This window comes from Oncorhynchus clarkii, chromosome 6, assembly GCF_045791955.1.
Source record: "Oncorhynchus clarkii lewisi isolate Uvic-CL-2024 chromosome 6, UVic_Ocla_1.0, whole genome shotgun sequence".
In the NCBI taxonomy this organism is placed as follows: domain Eukaryota; kingdom Metazoa; phylum Chordata; class Actinopteri; order Salmoniformes; family Salmonidae; genus Oncorhynchus; species Oncorhynchus clarkii.
The window spans coordinates 45,133,157-45,152,260 of record NC_092152.1 but is presented as its reverse complement, the minus strand read 5'-3'; positions in this window follow the sequence as shown (position 1 = coordinate 45,152,260).

The window sequence follows — 19,104 nt, the reverse complement described above, 5'->3', positions numbered from 1 at the left end:
AAGGACAACAAAGTCAAGGTATTGGGGTGGAAAATCACAAAGCCCTGACCTCAATCCTAAAGAAAATTTGTGGGCAGAACTGAAAAGTGTGTGCGAGCAAGGAGTCCTCCAAACCTGACTCAGTTACACCAGCTCTGTCAGGAGGAATGGGCCAAAATGCACCCAACTTATTGTGGGAAGCTTGTGGAAGGCTACCCAAAACGTTGGACCCAAGTTAAACAATTTCAAGGGAATGCTACCAAATACTAATTGAGTGTATGTAAACTTCTGACCCACTGAGAATGTGATGACATAAATAAAAGCTGAAATAAATAATTTTCTCTACTATTATTCTGACATTTCACATTCTTAATTCAAATAAAGTGGTGATCCTAACTGACCTAAGACAGGGCATTTTTTACAAGGATTAAATGTCAGAAATTGTGAAAAACTGAGTTTAAATGTATTTGGTTGAGGTGTATGTAAACTTCCGATTTCAACTACAGTGCCTTGCGAAAGTATTCGGCCCCCTTGAACTTTGCGACCGTTTGCCACATTTCAGGCTTCAAACATAAAGATATAAAACTGTATTTTTTTGTGAAGAATCAACAACAAGTGGGACACAATCATGAAGTGGAACAATATTTATTATATATATAAAACTTTTTTAACAAATCAAAAACTGAAAAATTGGGCGTGCAAAATTATTCAGCCCCTTTACTTTCAGTGCAGCAAACTCTCTCCAGAAGTTCAGTGAGGATCTCTGAATGATCCAATGTTGACCTAAATGACTAATGATGATAAATACAATCCACCTGTGTGTAATCAAGTCTCCGTATAAATGCACCTGCACTGTGATAGTCTCAGAGGTCCGTTAAAAGCGCAAAGAGCATCATGAAGAACAAGGAACACACCAGACAGGTCCGAGATACTGTTGTGAAGAAGTTTAAAGCCGGATTTGGATACAAAAAGATTTCCCAAGCTTTAAACATCCCAAGGGGCACTGTGCAAGCGATAATATTGAAATGGAAGGAGTATCAGACCACTGCAAATCTACCAAGACCTGGCCGTCCCTCTAAACTTTCAGCTCATACAAGGAGAAGACTGATCAGAGATGCAGCCAAGAGGCCCATGATCACTCTGGATGAACTGCTGAGGTGGGAGACTCTGTCCATAGGACAACAATCAATCGTATATTGCACAAATCTGGCCTTTATGGAAGAGTGGCAAGAAGAAAGCCATTTCTTAAAGATATCCATACAAAGTGTTGTTTAAAGTTTGCCACAAGCCACCTGGGAGACACACCAAACATGTGGAAGAAGGTGCTCTGGTCAGATGAAACCAAAATTGAACTTTTTGGCAACAATGCAAAACGTTATGTTTGGCGTAAAAGCAACACAGCTGAACACACCATCCCCACTGTCAAACATGGTGGTGGCAGCATCATGGTTTGGGCCTGCTTTTCTTCAGCAGGGACAGGGAAGATGGTTAAAATTGATGGGAAGATGGATGGAGCCAAATACAGGACCATTCTGGAAGAAAACCTGATGGAGTCTGCAAAAGACCTGAGACTGGGACGGAGATTTGTCTTCCAACAAGACAATGATCCAAAACATAAAGCAAAATCTACAATGAAATGGTTCAAAAATAAACATATCCAGGTGTTAGAATGGCCAAGTCAAAGTCCAGACCTGAATCCAATCGAGAATCTGTGGAAAGAACTGAAAACTGCTGTTTACAAATGCTCTCCATCCAACCTCACTGAGCTCGAGCTGTTTTGCAAGGAGGAATGGGAAAACATTTCAGTCTCTCGATGTGCAAAACTGATAGAGACATACCCCAAGCAACTTACAGCTGTAATCGCAGCAAAAGGTGGCGCTACAAAGTATTAACTTAAGGGGGCTGAATAATTTTGCACGCCCAATTTTTCAGTTTTTGATTTGTTAAAAAAGTTTGAAATATCCAATAAATGTCGTTCCACTTCATGATTGTGTCCCACTTGTTGATTCTTCACAAAAAAATACAGTTTTATATCTTTATGTTTGAAGCCTGAAATGTGGCAAAAGGTCGCAAAGTTCAAGGGGGCCGAATACTTTCGCAAGGCACTGTACATATGTGTATATAGTATATATTATTTTTAGCACTTTTTTTTAATACTATGTTTATGTCTTTGTTGTAAATGTTTTGGCACCAAATTGATGGCAGTTGTGAAATAAGTCAGTAATTGTAAGAGATGTATGAAATTCATAGAAAATAATGCACGTTGTTGATTGGATGCTTTTTTCATTAATTAGGCAATTTTCTCTTGAACCATATTTTTATTTTTTTATTTATCCGTTATTTTACCAGGTAAGTTTACTGAGAACACCTTCTCATTTACAGCAACGGCCTGGGGAATAGTTACAGGGGAGAGGAGGGGGATGAAATAGCCAATTGTAAAATCAAATCAAATCAAATCAAATCAAATTTTATTTGTCACATACACATGGTTAGCAGATGTTAATGCGAGTGTAGCGAAATGCTTGTGCTTCTAGTTCCGACAATGCAGTAATAACAAGTAATCTAACTAACAATTCCAAAACTACTGTCTTGTACACAGTGTAAGGGGATAAAGAATATGTACATAAGGATATATGAATGAGTGATGGTACAGAGCAGCATAGGCAAGATACAGTAGATGGTATCGGGTACAGTATGTACAAATGAGATGAGTATGTAAACAAAGTGGCATAGTATAGTATAAAGTGGCTAGTGATACATGTATTACATAAGGATACCGTCGATGATATAGAGTACAGTATATACGTATGCGTATGAGATGAATAATGTAGGGTAAGTAACATTTATATAAGGTAGCATTGTTTAAAGTGGCTAGTGATATATTTACATCATTTCCAATCAATTCCCATTATTAAAGTGGCTGGAGTTGAGTCAGTGTCAGTGTGTTGGCAGCAGCCACTCAGTGTTAGTGGTGGCTGTTTAACAGTCTGATGGCCTTGAGATAGAAGCTGTTTTTCAGTCTCTCGGTCCCAGCTTTGATGCACCTGTACTGACCTCGCCTTCTGGATGATAGCGGGGTGAACAGGCAGTGGCTCGGGTGGTTGATGTCCTTGATGATCTTTATGGCCTTCCTGTGACATCGGGTGGTGTAGGTGTCCTGGAGGGCAGGTAGTTTGCCCCCGGTGATGCGTTGTGCAGACCTCACTACCCTCTGGAGAGCCTTACGGTTGAGGGCGGTGCAGTTGCCATACCAGGCGGTGATACAGCCCGCCAGGATGCTCTCGATTGTGCATCTGTAGAAGTTTGTGAGTGCTTTTGGTGACAAGCCGAATTTCTTCAGCCTCCTGAGGTTGAAGAGGCGCTGCTGCGCCTTCTTCACGATGCTGTCTGTGTGAGTGGACCAATTCAGTTTGTCTGTGATGTGTATGCCGAGGAACTTAAAACTTGCTACCCTCTCCACTACTGTTCCATCGATGTGGATAGGGGGGTGTTCCCTCTGCTGTTTCCTGAAGTCCACAATCATCTCCTTAGTTTTGTTGACGTTGAGTGTGAGGTTGTTTTCCTGACACCACACTCCGAGGGCCCTCACCTCCTCCCTGTAGGCCGTCTCATCGTTGTTGGTAATCAAGCCTACCACTGTTGTGTCGTCCGCAAACTTGATGATTGAGTTGGAGGCGTGCGTGGCCACGCAGTCGTGGGTGAACAGGGAGTACAGGAGAGGGCTCAGAACGCAACCTTGTGGGGCCCCAGTGTTGAGGATCAGCGGGGAGGAGATGTTGTTGCCTACCCTCACCACCTGGGGGCGGCCCGTCAGGAAGTCCAGTACCCAGTTGCACAGGGCGGGGTCGAGACCCAGGGTCTCGAGCTTGATGACGAGCTTGGAGGGTACTATGGTGTTGAATGCCGAGCTGTAGTCGATGAACAGCATTCTCACATAGGTATTCCTCTTGTCCAGATGGGTTAGGGCAGTGTGCAGTGTGGTTGAGATTGCATCGTCTGTGGACCTATTTGGGCGGTAAGCAAATTGGAGTGGGTCTAGGGTGTCAGGTAGGGTGGAGGTGATATGGTCCTTGACTAGTCTCTCAAAGCACTTCATGATGACGGATGTGAGTGCTACGGGGCGGTAGTCATTTAGCTCAGTTACCTTAGCTTTCTTGGGAACAGGAACAATGGTGGCCCTCTTGAAGCATGTGGGAACAGCAGACTGGTATAGGGATTGATTGAATATGTCCGTAAACACACCGGCCAGCTGGTCTGCGCATGCTCTGAGGGCGCGGCTGGGGATGCCATCTGGGCCTGCAGCCTTGCGAGGGTTAACACGTTTAAATGTCTTACTCACCTCGGCTGCAGTGAAGGAGAGACCGCATGTTTTCGTTGCAGGCCGTGTCAGTGGCACTGTATTGTCCTCAAAGCGGGCAAAAAAGTTATTTAGTCTGCCTGGGAGCAAGACATCCTGGTCCGTGACTGGGCTGGGTTTCTTCCTGTAGTCCGTGATTGACTGTAGACCCTGCCACATGCCTCTTGTGTCTGAGCCGTTGAATTGAGATTCTACTTTGTCTCTGTACTGGCGCTTAGCTTGTTTGATAGCCTTGCGGAGGGAATAGCTGCACTGTTTGTATTCGGTCATGTTACCAGACACCTTGCCCTGATTAAAAGCAGTGGTTCGCGCTTTCAGTTTCACACGAATGCTGCCATCAATCCACGGTTTCTGGTTAGGGAATGTTTTAATCGTTGCTATGGGAACGACATCTTCAACGCACGTTCTAATGAACTCGCACACCGAATCAGCGTATTCGTCAATGTTGTTATCTGACGCAATACGAAACATCTCCCAGTCCACGTGATGGAAGCAGTCTTGGAGTGTGGAGTCAGCTTGGTCGGACCAGCGTTGGACAGACCTCAGCGTGGGAGCCTCTTGTTTTAGTTTCTGTCTGTAGGCAGGGATCAACAAAATGGAGTCGTGGTCAGCTTTTCCGAAAGGGGGGCGGGGCAGGGCCTTATATGCGTCGCGGAAGTTAGAGTAACAATGGTCCAAGGTCTTTCCTCCCCTGGTTGCGCAATCGATATGCTGATAAAATTTGGGGAGTCTTGTTTTCAGATTAGCCTTGTTAAAATCCCCAGCTACAATGAATGCAGCCTCCGGATAAATTGTTTCCAGTTTGCAGAGAGTTAAATAAAGTTCGTTCAGAGCCATCGATGTGTCTGCTTGGGGGGGGATATATACGGCTGTGATTATAATCGAAGAGAATTCTCTTGGTAGATAATGCGGTCTACATTTGATTGTGAGGAATTCTAAATCAGGTGAACAGAAGGATTTGAGTTCCTGTATGTTTCTTTCATCGCACCATGTCACGTTAGTCATAAGGCATACGCCCCCGCCCCTCTTTTTACCAGAAAGATGTTTTTTCCTGTCTGCGCGATGCGTGGAGAAACCTGTTGGCTGCACCGCTTCGGATTGCGTCTCTCCAGTAAGCCACGTTTCCGTGAAGCAAAGAACGTTACAGTCTCTGATGTCCCTCTGGAATGCTACCCTTGCTCGGATTTCATCAACCTTGTTGTCAAGAGACTGGACATTGGCAAGAAGAATGCTAGGGAGTGGTGCGCGCTGTGCCCGTCTCCGGAGTCTGACCAGAAGACCGCCTCGTTTCCCTCTCTTTCGGAGTCGTTTTTTTGGGTCGCTGCATAGGATCCACTCCGTTGTCCTGTTTGTAAGGCAGAACACAGGATCCGCGTCGCGAAAAACATATTCTTGGTCGTACTGATGGTGAGTTGATGCTGATCTTATATTCAGTAGTTCTTCTCGACTGTATGTAATGAAACCTAAGATGACCTGGGGTACTAATGTAAGAAATAACACGTAAAAAAACAAAAAACTGCATAGTTTCCTAGGAACGCGAAGCGAGGCGGCCATCTCTGTCGGCGCCGGAAGTACCGTAAACTGGGGATTATTAGGTGACCGTGATGGTTTGAAGGCCAGGTTGGGCATTTAGCCAGGACACCAGGGTTAACACCCCCAGGACACCAGGGTTAACACCCCTACTCTTACAATAAGTGCCATGGGATCTTTTAATGACCTCAGAGAGTCAGGACACCCGTTTAACGTCCCATCCGAAAGACGGCACCCTACACAGGGCAGTGTGTAGGGTACCAATCACTGCCCTGGGGCATTGGGATATTTTTTTAGACCAGAGGAAAGAGTGCCTCCTACTGGCCCTCCAACACCACTTCCAGCAGCATCTGGTCTCCCATCCAGGGACTGACCAGGGTCTAGTGGATAGACCATATGGTTTATCCACTAGAAACATATGGACACAGATTTAAAAAGGAGTATTATATATGAATACAAAAAAATGTGTTATTCATGTTAAATTACCAAAGTTGCCATAGAGTACCTATTAATTATAAACATTTCAGAAGATTCTGCTAACTTTGGTGAATTACCGGTAGCTTTGCAACCCTAGCTGGAACAAATGCCTGCACAGTTTATGAATCTCCCGGACCAGGGTTGAAGAACACAGGACAAGAAGGCTGAAACTGAATAAAATTCACAAGTTGAAGCGTCAAGATTGGGCATAGACATTCCTGAAGACAGATTTTTCTAAGATTTTATGGACAGAAGAAATGAGAGTGACTCTTGATGGACCAGATGGATGGGCCCGTGGCTGGATCAGTAATGGACACAGGGCACCACAGGCGCCAGCAAGGTGGAGGAGGGGTACTGGTATGGGCTGCTATCATTAAGGATGAGGTAGTTGGACCTTTTCAGGTTGAAGATGGACTGAAACTCAACTCCCAAACCTACTGCCAGTTTCTGGAAGATACTTTCTTCAGGCAGTGGTACAGGAAGAAGTCCTCAGCATTCAAGAAGGCCATGATCTTTATGCAGGACAATGCTTCATCACATGCATCCAAGTACTCCACTGCTTGGTTAGCCAGTAAGGGCCTCAAAGATGCCTGAATAATGACCTGGCCCCCTTCCTCACCTGACTTAAATCCTGTTGAGAACTTGTGGGCCCATCTCAAACGTGAGATTTACAGTGAGGGAAGACAATACACTTCTTTGAACAGCATTTGCGAGGCTGTGGTTGCTGCTTCAGTGAAAGTTCATCGTCAACAGATCAAGAAACTGACCGACTCCATGGATGGAAGGCTCATGGCAGTCATTGAAAAGAAGGGTGGCTATATTGGTCACTGAATATTTTTGAAAGGCCAAAAATGTTATTTAATTGTCATTTTGTGTTACTTATTTGTTACACTTACTCTAAAAATTGAGAATAAATAATTGAGTTCGGAGAAGTTATTTTTGTAATTTAGTTGCCTAATAATTCTGCACACTAATAGTTGTCTAATAAATGTTTACACCATTATATATTCCACTGAGAAAGACAAAACTCACATTTCCTTTGTTAAACATTCAAGTTTGAGGTTCAATAACATTTTGGATTGACTGAGAGCATTGTGTTTGTTCAAGAATAAAATTAATACCATTTGCCTAATGATTGTGCACGCAGTGTGCTGTAGGTGTGTAGACTCCATTAAAAAATTCTACAACACTTCAATTCTGGAATTACTGTAACCTGCTCCCGCTCTCCTTTAGAGATGAGTGCGCCTACCCCATCCCCAGCCATGCCTGTCCTCGTCATTATAACAAGCACAAACACACAGTTGGAAACAACTAATTAATGAGTGTTGACTCTGGCAAGGGAAGGGGAGTGTGCAGCATTCCAGAGCCTATAGGTCTGTCTGGGTGGCTCGCTGCCCTATCCCTCCATCCTTTCTCCCTCCCTACCTAGGATTCCCCTGGCTCTCTTGGTGAGCTACGAAAACCAGACATTTCCCACTGACTTTTTTTGAAAATAATGTCACATCAGCACAATAGTTTAGAACAGAGTGCCTCAGAGCGGTAAGGGAATCTCCATTCCCAGTCACTGGTTGAATCCCAAATAACACTTTATTCCCTGTATATTGCAATACTTTTGACCTACCTCTCATGTCAACTACTAGCCTGATCCCCAGATCTATTTGTGCTGTCTCTTGCAGAGGAAGTTCAAATGGATGCAAGTCAACCACAGGGTGACACAGAGAATAGCTCTGTAGCTCAGCTTCCACTGTACACACACAAACACCATATCAACCTCAACGTCAAAAAGACGAAGGAGCTGATCGTGGACTACAGGAAACGGGGGGCCGAGCATGCCCCCTTTCAAATTGTCTACAGTGGAGACGGTCAAGAGATTCAAGTTCCTCTGTGTCCACATCACTAAGGACCTATCATGCCTCTTCCCCCTCAAGAGGTTGAAAAGATTTGGCATGGGACCTCAGATTCTCAAAAAGTTATACAGCTACACCAGTGAGAGCGTCTTGACTGGCTGCTGCTCGGCATCCGACCACAAGGTGCTACAGAGGGTAGTGCGTATGGCCCAGAACATCACTGGGGCCGAGCTCCCTTGTCAACCAGGACCTCTAACCAGGCGATGTCAGGAAGGCTCCAAAAATGGTCAAAGACTCCAGCCACCCAAGTCACAGTTTGTTCTCTGCTACCGCACGGAAAGTGGTACTGGAGCGGCAAGTCTGGGACCAAAAGGCTCCTGAACAGCTTCTACCCCCAAGCCATAAGATTGCTGAACAGTTAATCAAATGGCTACTGGGACTTTCTCCTTTTCACCCTGTTGGTCAATTTCTTCAACAAATGATCAGGTCTATATAATTATCAAACATACATTAGTAATGGAAAGGAAACACAGACTCTTTGTTTAACTATTAAAATACTCCTTTAGTAATACAATTGTAGGCAGATGTTGGGACAGAGTACAGTATAACAGTATATGATAGCTCTCCCAAAGTTCTGCAAAATGTCTAAGACAACCTCTAACTCATATAGCCTCCCCAATCCCCCTTACATAACTTTCCCTAGCAACAACATTTTAATAAATCTAACCTCCCCCTGACAGCAGGAACCATCTTATCAGCAAGTAAAAGCTCAGAAGTGGGTTTGACTGAAACGTGACCTTTCATCACAAGTATAGGGTCATAGGTCACAAGGTGAATGAGTGTAAGCATCTTCTGACAGGTGGCTGGTTTCATCAGGTCTGTGGCAGCCTTGTGTTCTCAAAAAAACAGAGAACCACGGTGGGATCCAGACAGGAGTCTGAATGTAGACGCCTTCTGATAGTGTCTGAAAGTCACAACCCTCAAAAAAAGGTTTTAACACACACACACACAGAGGTCTCCTAAAGAAACCTTACAGTTTATCATAACATCATTTATTAACATTTTTAAAAGTTTAAGGCCTTGGTTTAACCCTCTTCAACCCCTACCTAGATGTACATAATACCTCAATCAATCAACCCAACTACCTCATACCCCAGTACACTGACTCGGTACTCCCTGTATATAGGCTCATTATTGTTATATTTTATTGTGTTACTATTTTTATCTATTTGCTCATTTTCTTACTTTTAACTGCATTGTTGGGAAAGTAAGTAAGCATTCCACAATAAAGTCTACACTTGTTGTCTTCGACACATGACAAATAAAATGAGATTTTGATATGGTGGCACTGAGAACAGCTCGCTAACCCAGATTCCACTGTTCACACAGGCAGACAAACCGAACCTATGGTAAGATAGGTCCCTGCTGCTGTATTGACTCTCTATTCTGCTAGTCCTTTTTGATTTGTGAGTTCTTTGATCTGATGGATCGTTTTCCTTTTATGATTAGTGTTCTCCCCCAGCGGTCAAGCACTCCGCCAAGTCAAGCACTGCAGTAGTACGGAAGGCCTGGGAACATGTTGGAAGTAGAGAGGGGGGTGATGAGAGAGAGAGAAAAAAAGAGCAAGAGAGCGGGGTGAGAGACGAGGGAAAGCAGAGAAAGGAACAAGTAGAAAGGGAGTGGAGAAAGAGAGAACTGGGAAAGAGAGAACTGGGAAAGAGAGAACTGGGAAAGAGAGAACGGGGAAAGAGAGAACTGGGAAAGAGAGAACGGGGAAAGAGAGAACTGGGAAAGAGAACTGGGAAAGAGAGAACGGGGAAAGAGAGAACGGGGAAAGAGAGAACGGGGAAAGAGAGAACTGGGAAAGAGAACTGGGAAAGAGAGAACGGGGAAAGAGAGAACGGGGAAAGAGAGAACGGGGAAAGAGAGAACAGGGAAAGAGAGAACGGGGAAAGAGAGAACGGGGAAAGAGAGAACTGGGAAAGAGAGAACGGGGAAAGAGAGAACTGGGAAAGAGAGAACGGGGAAAGAGAGAACGGGGAAAGAGAGAACTGGGAAAGAGAGAACTGGGAAAGAGAGAACGGGGAAAGAGAGAACTGGGAAAGAAAATGGCAAAGGGTGAGAGATGGAGGAGCGGGAGAGAGTGTGTCACAGACCGTCTGTGCGCTTTCTCATACTCTGTGTTCCTCGGGGTTCTTTACCTTTCCCCCTCGTTCCCAGGCTCACTTCCACATCCACTTCCCCCCTCAACATGTCACTACCTGTCAAACACCTTCGCGCAGCGGCTCTTTGAACTTAACTACAGAACATTTAAGTGGTCAGGCATTGATTTGCCGCTTCAAACTTCAGTTGGTTAAAATAAGCGAAGGCTTGATTGATCCGGGTTGACCTTAACATCCCACACAGCACATTACCCACAGCCAAGATTGTTAGCAAATATGCCAGTCTGTTTAGTTATGCTGTTGGATTAAGTTTCTCTTTTAACAAGACACACTCGCGGACCGGACCGATCTGGGTTGGCCTCATTTGTTGTTCAGAACAACACTTTTGTGTTTAGTTCTTATTTGTTTGTTTGCTTGTGTGTGTGTATGTGTGCGTGTGTGTGAGCACATATGACTTGAAAAAGAAAAAGAGCGCCGTACACTAGGTGCTCAGATGCAATCATTTTATAGCCAACATTTTGATAGCCAAGCTGTCTTCATCAGGGTAGCACAAATGATTATCTACTTTATCGTCAGAATATCTCCTCTCATACTAATAATAGTTCATTCATCTGAAGAATGATGATTACTGTGAAGATGATTCAAATGACTTCTAACACTCATTTCCCCCCCTGAGATCATACCTGTTTCTGCAAGCCTTAAAAGGTGCAGGTGCCTCAACTGAGGCGCGCACGCACGCACGCACGCACGCACGCACGCACGCACGCACACACACACACACACACACACACACACACACACACACACACACACACACACACAGAGAGAACCTCAGTGCAACAGGGCCTCTCTTTCTCTGAAGACTCCACTTCCCTCCTACCATCCCCCCAGACGATTTCAGCATTCATCCCACAGAGTGTGCGTATGCGTTCACTGTGGAATTAGGGCCTATTGAAATAACTCCCCCTAATCTACACTTCAAAGTCAGTGTTCCCCGGGGCAGATCCGTCCAAGGGGCGGTCCGACTGAGGCTAGCGCTGTCTCAGAATGCTTAACACTTCAAAACCTCAAATATTCTGTCATGAACTGTTTGAAAAGTGAAATCCATTTAAAGACACAACGCAGAGCTAGAGTTCATTATTATGAATCGTTGTCTATGAAGAGTAAAAGCTAAAGGTTAATGTTTTTCCATAGCAGTTATTTTTCCCATGGTCAAATAAAATTACAGCCAGGTTTTAGGTACTGTTAAACCATACTACTACTAAAACCAGAAAGAATAAGATGTGAACATACCGTTATTTGTAAACAAAGACATTACTATTTATATACTGGATTCAATAGACTTCCAGCCTAGACTATTTTGGAGTTGGACATATTGTACGTCTGAAAACAAATAAAGGAATCTACAGTGTATCAAAGCTGTATCTTTCCATCTCTCTCTCCCCCCTTCCCGTCTCTTCTGCTTTTGATCCCCGACAGAAAAAAGTGTCAACAACAGTTACTATTTATGAGTTACTATTTTTCCAGAAAAAGAGTCATTTGAATGTGTAGCCTACGATTTGCGCACTACACTGCTCTGTACGCACAAACCAGGCCTCCTCTTCTCCTCTCTGTGAATTGTCTCTTTGTTGCCGGGGTGCTGACGTTGCGTTTTAATGAAGAAAGGAGACGATGGGGAAGGCAGGGTTTAGCAGCACTGCAGTGTATTATTACATAAAGCAATTAAGGGGCCCCACACACCCCCAACTGGAGGGAGATGCTTTCCCCATGACAGTGTGCTGACTATTGACTCTGGGATAGAGAGAAGAGTTTGTGTGATTCACATGACAATTGTTATGTTTGTTATCGGTGTGTGTACTCATGCATCCGTGTTTGTGAATATTTGAACACATTTGTCACCCTCTCGCTCCACTTTGAATTTGCACACCTTCTTTGACATATTTTCTATAAATCCAACAGGTTTGATATTTGTTGACATGGTATGTAGGCTACACACAACCCAGTGGGTATCTCCTTATAACATACAAGACACATACAGTGGGGCAAAAAAGTATTTAGTCAGCCACCAATTGTGCAAGTTCTCCCACTTAAAAAGATTAGAGAGGCCTGTAATTTTCCTCATAGGTACAGTACACTTCAACTATGACAGACAAAATGAGAAGAAAAAATCACATTATAGGATTTTTAATGAATTTATTTGCAAATTATGGTGGAAAATAAGTATTTGGTCAATAACAAAAGTTTATCTCAATACTTTGTTATATACCCTTTGTTGGCAATGACAGAGGTCAAACGTTTTCTGTAAGTCTTCACAAGGTTTTCACACACTGGTATTTTGGCCCATTCCTCCATGCAGATCTCCTCTAGAGCAGTGATGTTTTGGGGCTGTTGCTGGGCAACATGAACTTTCAACTCCCTCCAAAGATTTTCTTTGGGGTTGAGATCTGGAGACTGGCTAGGCCACTCCAGGACCTTGAAATGCTTCTTACGAAGCCACTCCTTCGTTGCCCGGGCGGTGTGTTTGGGATCAATGTCATGCTGAAAGACCCAGCCACGTTTCATCTTCAATGCCCTTGCTGATAGAAGGAGGTTTTCACTCAAAATCTCACGATACATGGCCCCATTCATTCTTTCCTTTACACGGATCAGTCCTCCTGGTCCCTTTGCAGAAAAACAGCCCCAAAGCATGATGTTTCCACCCCCATGCTTCACAGTAGGTATGGTGTTCTTTGGATGCAACTCAGCATTCTTTGTCCTCCAAACACGACAAGTTCAGTTTTTACCAAAAAGTTCTATTTTGGTTTCATCTGACCATATGACACTCTCCCAATCTTCTTCTGGCTCATCCAAATGCTCTCTAGCAAACCTCAGACGGGCCTGGACATGTACTGGCTTAAGCAGGGGGACACGTCTGGCACTGCAGGATTTGAGTCCCTGGCGGCTTAGTGTGTTACTGATGGTAGGCTTTGTTACTTTGGTCCCAGCTCTCTGCAGGTCATTCACTAGGTCCACCCGTGTGGTTCTGGGATTTTTGCTCACCGTTCTTGTGATCATTTTGACCCCACGGGGTGAGATCTTGCGTGGAGCCCCAAATCGAGGGAGATTATCAGTGGTCTTGTATGTCTTCCATTTCCTAATAATTGCTCCCACAGTTGATTTCTTCAAACCAAGCTGCTTACCTATTGCAGATTCAGTCTTCCCAGCCTGGTGCAGGTCTACAATTTTGTTTTTGGTGTCCTTTGACAGCTCTTTGGTCTTGGCCAAAACAGGTGCCATTAATACAGGTAACGAGTGGAGGACAGAGGAGCCTCAAAGAAGAAGTTACAGGTCTGTGAGAGCCAGAAATCTTGCTTGTTTGTTGGTGACCAAATACTTATTTTCCACCATAATTTGAAAATAAATTCATAAAAATCCTACAATGTGATTTTCTGGATTTTTTTCCTCATTTTGTCTTTCATAGTTGAAGTGTACCTATGATGAAAATTACAGGCCTCTCTTATCTTTTAAAGTGTGAGAACTTGCAACATTGGTGGCTGACTAAATACTTTTTCCCCCCACTGTATATACACACAGCACTGATTACATCGGGGGTGTAGAACTCATTTGACTCGGGGGACGCATTCAGTCCTCAACGAGGTCTGGGCGACGGTACTGATTTAGAAAAATATTCAATTTTTTTTATTTTTTATGCTCCCTGACTGTCACGGGAGGTTGGTGGCACCTTAATTGGGGAGAACGAGCTCATGGTAATGACTGGCGCAGAATAGGTGGGATGGTATCAAATACATCAAACGCATGGTTTCCAGGTGTTTGAAGCCATTCCATTTGCTCTCTTCCGGACATTATGAGCCATTCTTCCCTTCGTAGACTCTTGTCCTGTCTAGTGATTAATAGTGAGCTGGACAGTCAAGAAACTGTCTGAATATAGTGTAGGTCACAGGAGGTTGGTGGCACATTAATTGGGGAGAACGTGCTCGTGGTAATGGCTGGAGCGGAATGGTACCATTCCTTTCGCTCCGTTCCAGACATTATTAGCCGTCTACCCCTCAGCAGCCTCCACTGATACAGGTCCATTATCATGTCTACACAGTTCCGATTTGGTTTAAATCATTTTAAAGTATGAGTTTGATTATGCGATGTTCTTATGTTGAGTGACTCAAACATAACAAGATGAATGGGGGCCCCAAGCCATGGCATTTAATTAATTATATTCTCCCTGACTGTCTAGTTCATTTTGGTGATTGTTTGTAAAAAATATGTAAGCTGACACTGTTACTATACAGCCAGCTGTGTATGTTACTGAATACTGGCTGACATGTTTAACTATTTGCTGCCATAGATCGTGTGTAACGCCCGGGGTGTAGTGGAGGAAGAAGTCAGGCACAGGAAGCAGAGAGTTCAGGGTAGCGCTACTATATTTGCACCACAATGGTGAAACGACACCAACCCAAACAAATGCCCCAAACACGGGGAACTTAAACAGTCCAGCAAAATACACGGACAACCGTGACCTACAGCCGTGTACAACATGTACACTGAAAACAATCCTGCACAACCAGCAGGCGGGCCGGCTGGTAAATAAAGCCCAACCAATTATCCTAAACTAAACACAGGTGCAACTAATAAACAGAAAAGGGGGAAAGGGATCAGTGGCAGCTAGTAGGCCGGTGACGACAACCGCCGAGCGCCACCCGAACAGGAAGGGGAGCCACCTTCGGTAGGAGTCGTGACATCGTGCCTTCAGAAAGTAGTCACACCCATTGACTTATTCCACATTCTGTTGTGTTACTGCCTGAATTCAAAAAATGGATTAAATAGATTTTTTCCCCCCATCACCCATAATACCCCATAATGACTAAATTAAAACATGTTTTTAGACATTTTTGGTGGAAACCAGGTTCTCCTCTAGGATTTCCCCTGTGCCATTCCATTTTCTGAAAATATGGAGAGCGGCACTCAGTAATGTGTTGGATTTGCCCCAAACATAACACTTTGTATTCAGGTGAAAAAGTGAATTGCTTTGCCAATTATTTTGCAGTATAACTTTAGTGCCTTGTTACAAACAGCAGTCATGTTTTGGAATATTTGTATTCTGTACAGGCGTCCTTCTTTTCACTCTCGGTTAGTATTGTGGAGTACCTACAATGTTGTTGATCCATCCTCAGTTCTCCTATCACAGCCATTAAACTCTAACTGTTTTAAAGTGGAACTATATCATGACACAAGGCGAGACCCAGATGCAGACACAGGAGGCAGATGGTTGGAGTCTTACAATGTTCATTAATCCAAAAGAAGTAGGCAAGAGAATGGCCTTGGACAGGCAAAAAGTCTGTACAGAATGGCAGACAGGCTCGTGGTCAAGGCAGGCAGGCGGGTACAGAGTCCAGAAACAGGCAAGGGTCAAAACCGGGAGGACTAGAAAAGGGAGAATAGCGGGAGAAAGGGAAAAATGCTGGTTGACTTGGAAAAACATACAAGATGAATTAGCATACACATAAATACATTGGGGCAAATCAGCGACACCTGGAGGGGGTGGAGACAATCACAAGGACAGGTGAAACAGATCAGGGCGCGACAGTACCCCTAGGGACGCCACCTGGCGTCCTACCTGGCTGACGGCGGTGGAATTCGGTGATGAGGGCCGGGTCCAAGATGTCTTTAGCAGGAACTCAGCACCTCTCCTCTGGACCATAACCCTCCCAGTCAACCAGGTAGTGAATACCCCTGCCCCGTGGTCGAACCTTCAAGAGGCGTCTCACCGTGTACGCTGGCTGGCCATCGATTACCCGGGGGGGGGGGGGGGGGGCCTGGAAACAGAAGACAAAGGACAGTGAGACACAGGTTTAATTCTGGACACATGGAAAGCAGGGTGGATACGGAGGGTATGGGATAACACAATACAGACAGCAGTGGAACGCAGGACTCTGGAGATGGGAAAAGGTCCAATAAACCGGGGAGTCAGTTTGCGGGACTCTACCCGCAGGGGCAGGTCCTGAGTGGAAAGCCATACCCTCTGCCCAATGCGGTAGCGGGGATTTGGTGTCCAGCGACGGTCCGCTTGCCGACAATACCTGAAGTTGGTCTTGAGAATAGCCGCCCGAGCTCTTCTCCAGGTACAGTACGTTGACAGTGGCGGACAAACATCTGGACCGAGGGAACGCTGACCTCCTGCTCTTGTTCCGGGAAGAGTGGAGGCTGATACCCCATGGAGCACTCGAAAGGGCAGAATTTCATGGCAGAACAGGGAAGGGTGTTCCGGGGATACTCTACCCAGACCAGTTGACAGCTCCAGGTAGTGGGGTTGGTTGAGACCAGGCATCTCAAGGTGGTTTCCAGATCTTGGTTGGCTCGCTCCGACTGAACATTGGTCTGGGGATGGAATCCAGATGACAGGCTGGCCAACCACTGATTAGGGTTCAGAATGCCTTCTAGAACTGAGGACCCCGATCAGAGACCAGGTCTACTGGGAGTCCCTGGATCCAGAAGACATGCTGCATCATAAGCTGGGCCATCTCCTTAGCAGAAGGTAGTTTGGGGAGAGGGATTAAGTGGGCGGCCTTGGAGAACCGATAGACTACCGTCAGAATGACAGTGTTGCCATCAGAAGGAGGGAGTCCAGTGATCAAGTCCAGAGATATGAGATCAGTGATGATGAGGGACTGTGGTAGTGGCTGGTAGTGACTGAAGGGAGGCCAGAAGGAGCTTGCCGTGGAGTCTTGTTCTGAGAACACACTGTGCATGCGGCGACGAAGGCAAAGACGTCAGGAATCATTGTGGGCCACCAGAAACATTGTCGGAGGAAGGCTAGTGTACGACGGGACCCTGGATGACAGGTCAGCCTGGAGGAATGAGCCCATTCCAGGACCGGATTGGGTTAGGGACAAACAGCCGGTCTACAGTGGCAACGAGGCATGAGGTAGGAAGAATGGAAGAAGTGAAGGGTGTGGCAGAGGAACTGTATAGGCGGGAGAGAGTGTCAGGCGTCACATTTTTTGACCCTGGGTGGTAGGAAATGGTCAAGTTGAATCTTGTAAACAAGAGGGCCCACCGGACCTGCCTGAAGTTGGGGCGCTTGGCTGTACGGAGATATTCCAAGTTTTTATGGTCGGTCCAGACAAACAATGGCTGTTCTGCTCCTTCCAGCCAGTGCCTCCACTCTTCCAATGCCATCTTAACAGCCAGGAGTTCTCGATTGCCTACATCGTAGTTCCTCTCTGCAGGATTGAGACGATGGGACAGGAAGGCACAGGGATGAAGCTTTTGGTCCTGGGTAGATTGCTGGGACAGGATGGCCCCCACTCCAACAGCCAAAGCATCAACTTCCACCACAAATTGACGCGAGGGGTCTGGATGGATGAGGATGGGAGCTGTTGTGAACTGATGCTTCAGGTCCACAACGGCTTTGTCGTCAGCTGGGGACCATTTGAATGGTACCTTGGGAGAGGGGAGTGCCGAGAGAGGGGCCACCAGGGTGCCATAATCCCTAATGAAACAGCGGTAGAACCTTGGACGTTGGTTGAGGCCAATCCACCACCACCTTTCCAGGATCCATCTGAACATTGCTCTCAGCAATGACATATCCCAGAAAGGTGATTGTACAGCGGTGGACCTCACACTTCTCGGTGTTCACAAACAATTGGTTCTCCAAGAGGCGCTGAAGAACCTGTCTGACATGAAGTACATGTTCTTGGGCAGATCGGGTAAAAAACAGGATGTCGTCAAGGTAAACGAACACAAAACGGTCTAGCATGTCCCGGAGCACATCGTTGACCAAATCCTGGAAAGCAGGGGTGTTGGTGAGTCCAAATGGCATGACCTGGTATTCATAATGTCCACTGGCTGTGTTGAAGGTTGTCTTCCACTCATCCCCCTCGCGTATCCGAACCAGGTGGTAGGCATTCCGAAGGTCCAACTTGGAAAACATGGTGGCTCCCTGGAGAGGTTCAAAACGCAGAGGAGATTAGGTAAGGGATACATTTTTTTTTACCATAGTGTCGTTAAGTCCCCGGTAGTCAATGCACAGTCTTGTCCCCTTCCACAAAGAAAACCCTGCGCCGGCAGGAGATGCAGACGGACGAACGGCCCCAGTGGCCAGAGACTCCTCTATGTACTCCTCCATAGCTTTGGTCTCTGGTCCGGACAGAGAATACAACCAACCCCGGGGTGGTGTAGTGCCTGGGAGAAGATCAATGGCACAGTCATACATAGCACGTGCCTTACTGAACACTTCCAGGAAATCATGGTATTCAGTGGGAATAGCTGAGACATCCACAGTCGTGCTCACATCCTGAGGAAGACAACTTGGGGAGGCTGTGCTGCTTGAAGGCAGTGGGAATGGCAAAATAGGCTCCAACCCAGGATGGAGCTTGTGGTACAGTCAATCACCAGATTGTGCTTTTGTAGCCAGAAAAATCCCAAAATGACTGGAACATGGGGAGATGCAATTAGGAGGAACTGTATGGTCTAACTGTGGTTACCAGAAACTCGTAATTGAACGGGCACAGTACTATGAGTGACTTCCCCTATAGAGCGGCCGTCCAGTGCCCTAGCATCCATGGGAACAGAGAGAGGCTGAGTGGGAATACCAAGCTCCGATGCAATAGTGTCATCCATAAAACGTTCATCAGCCCCAGAGTCAATGAGCACTCGGAGAGACTTAGATTGGTCTCCCCACAGCACAAGCACAAAAAAAGGGTGTGCCGGTGATGGGAATTAGGGAACGCCCAGTCTGACTCACCATAGTGCTGGTACC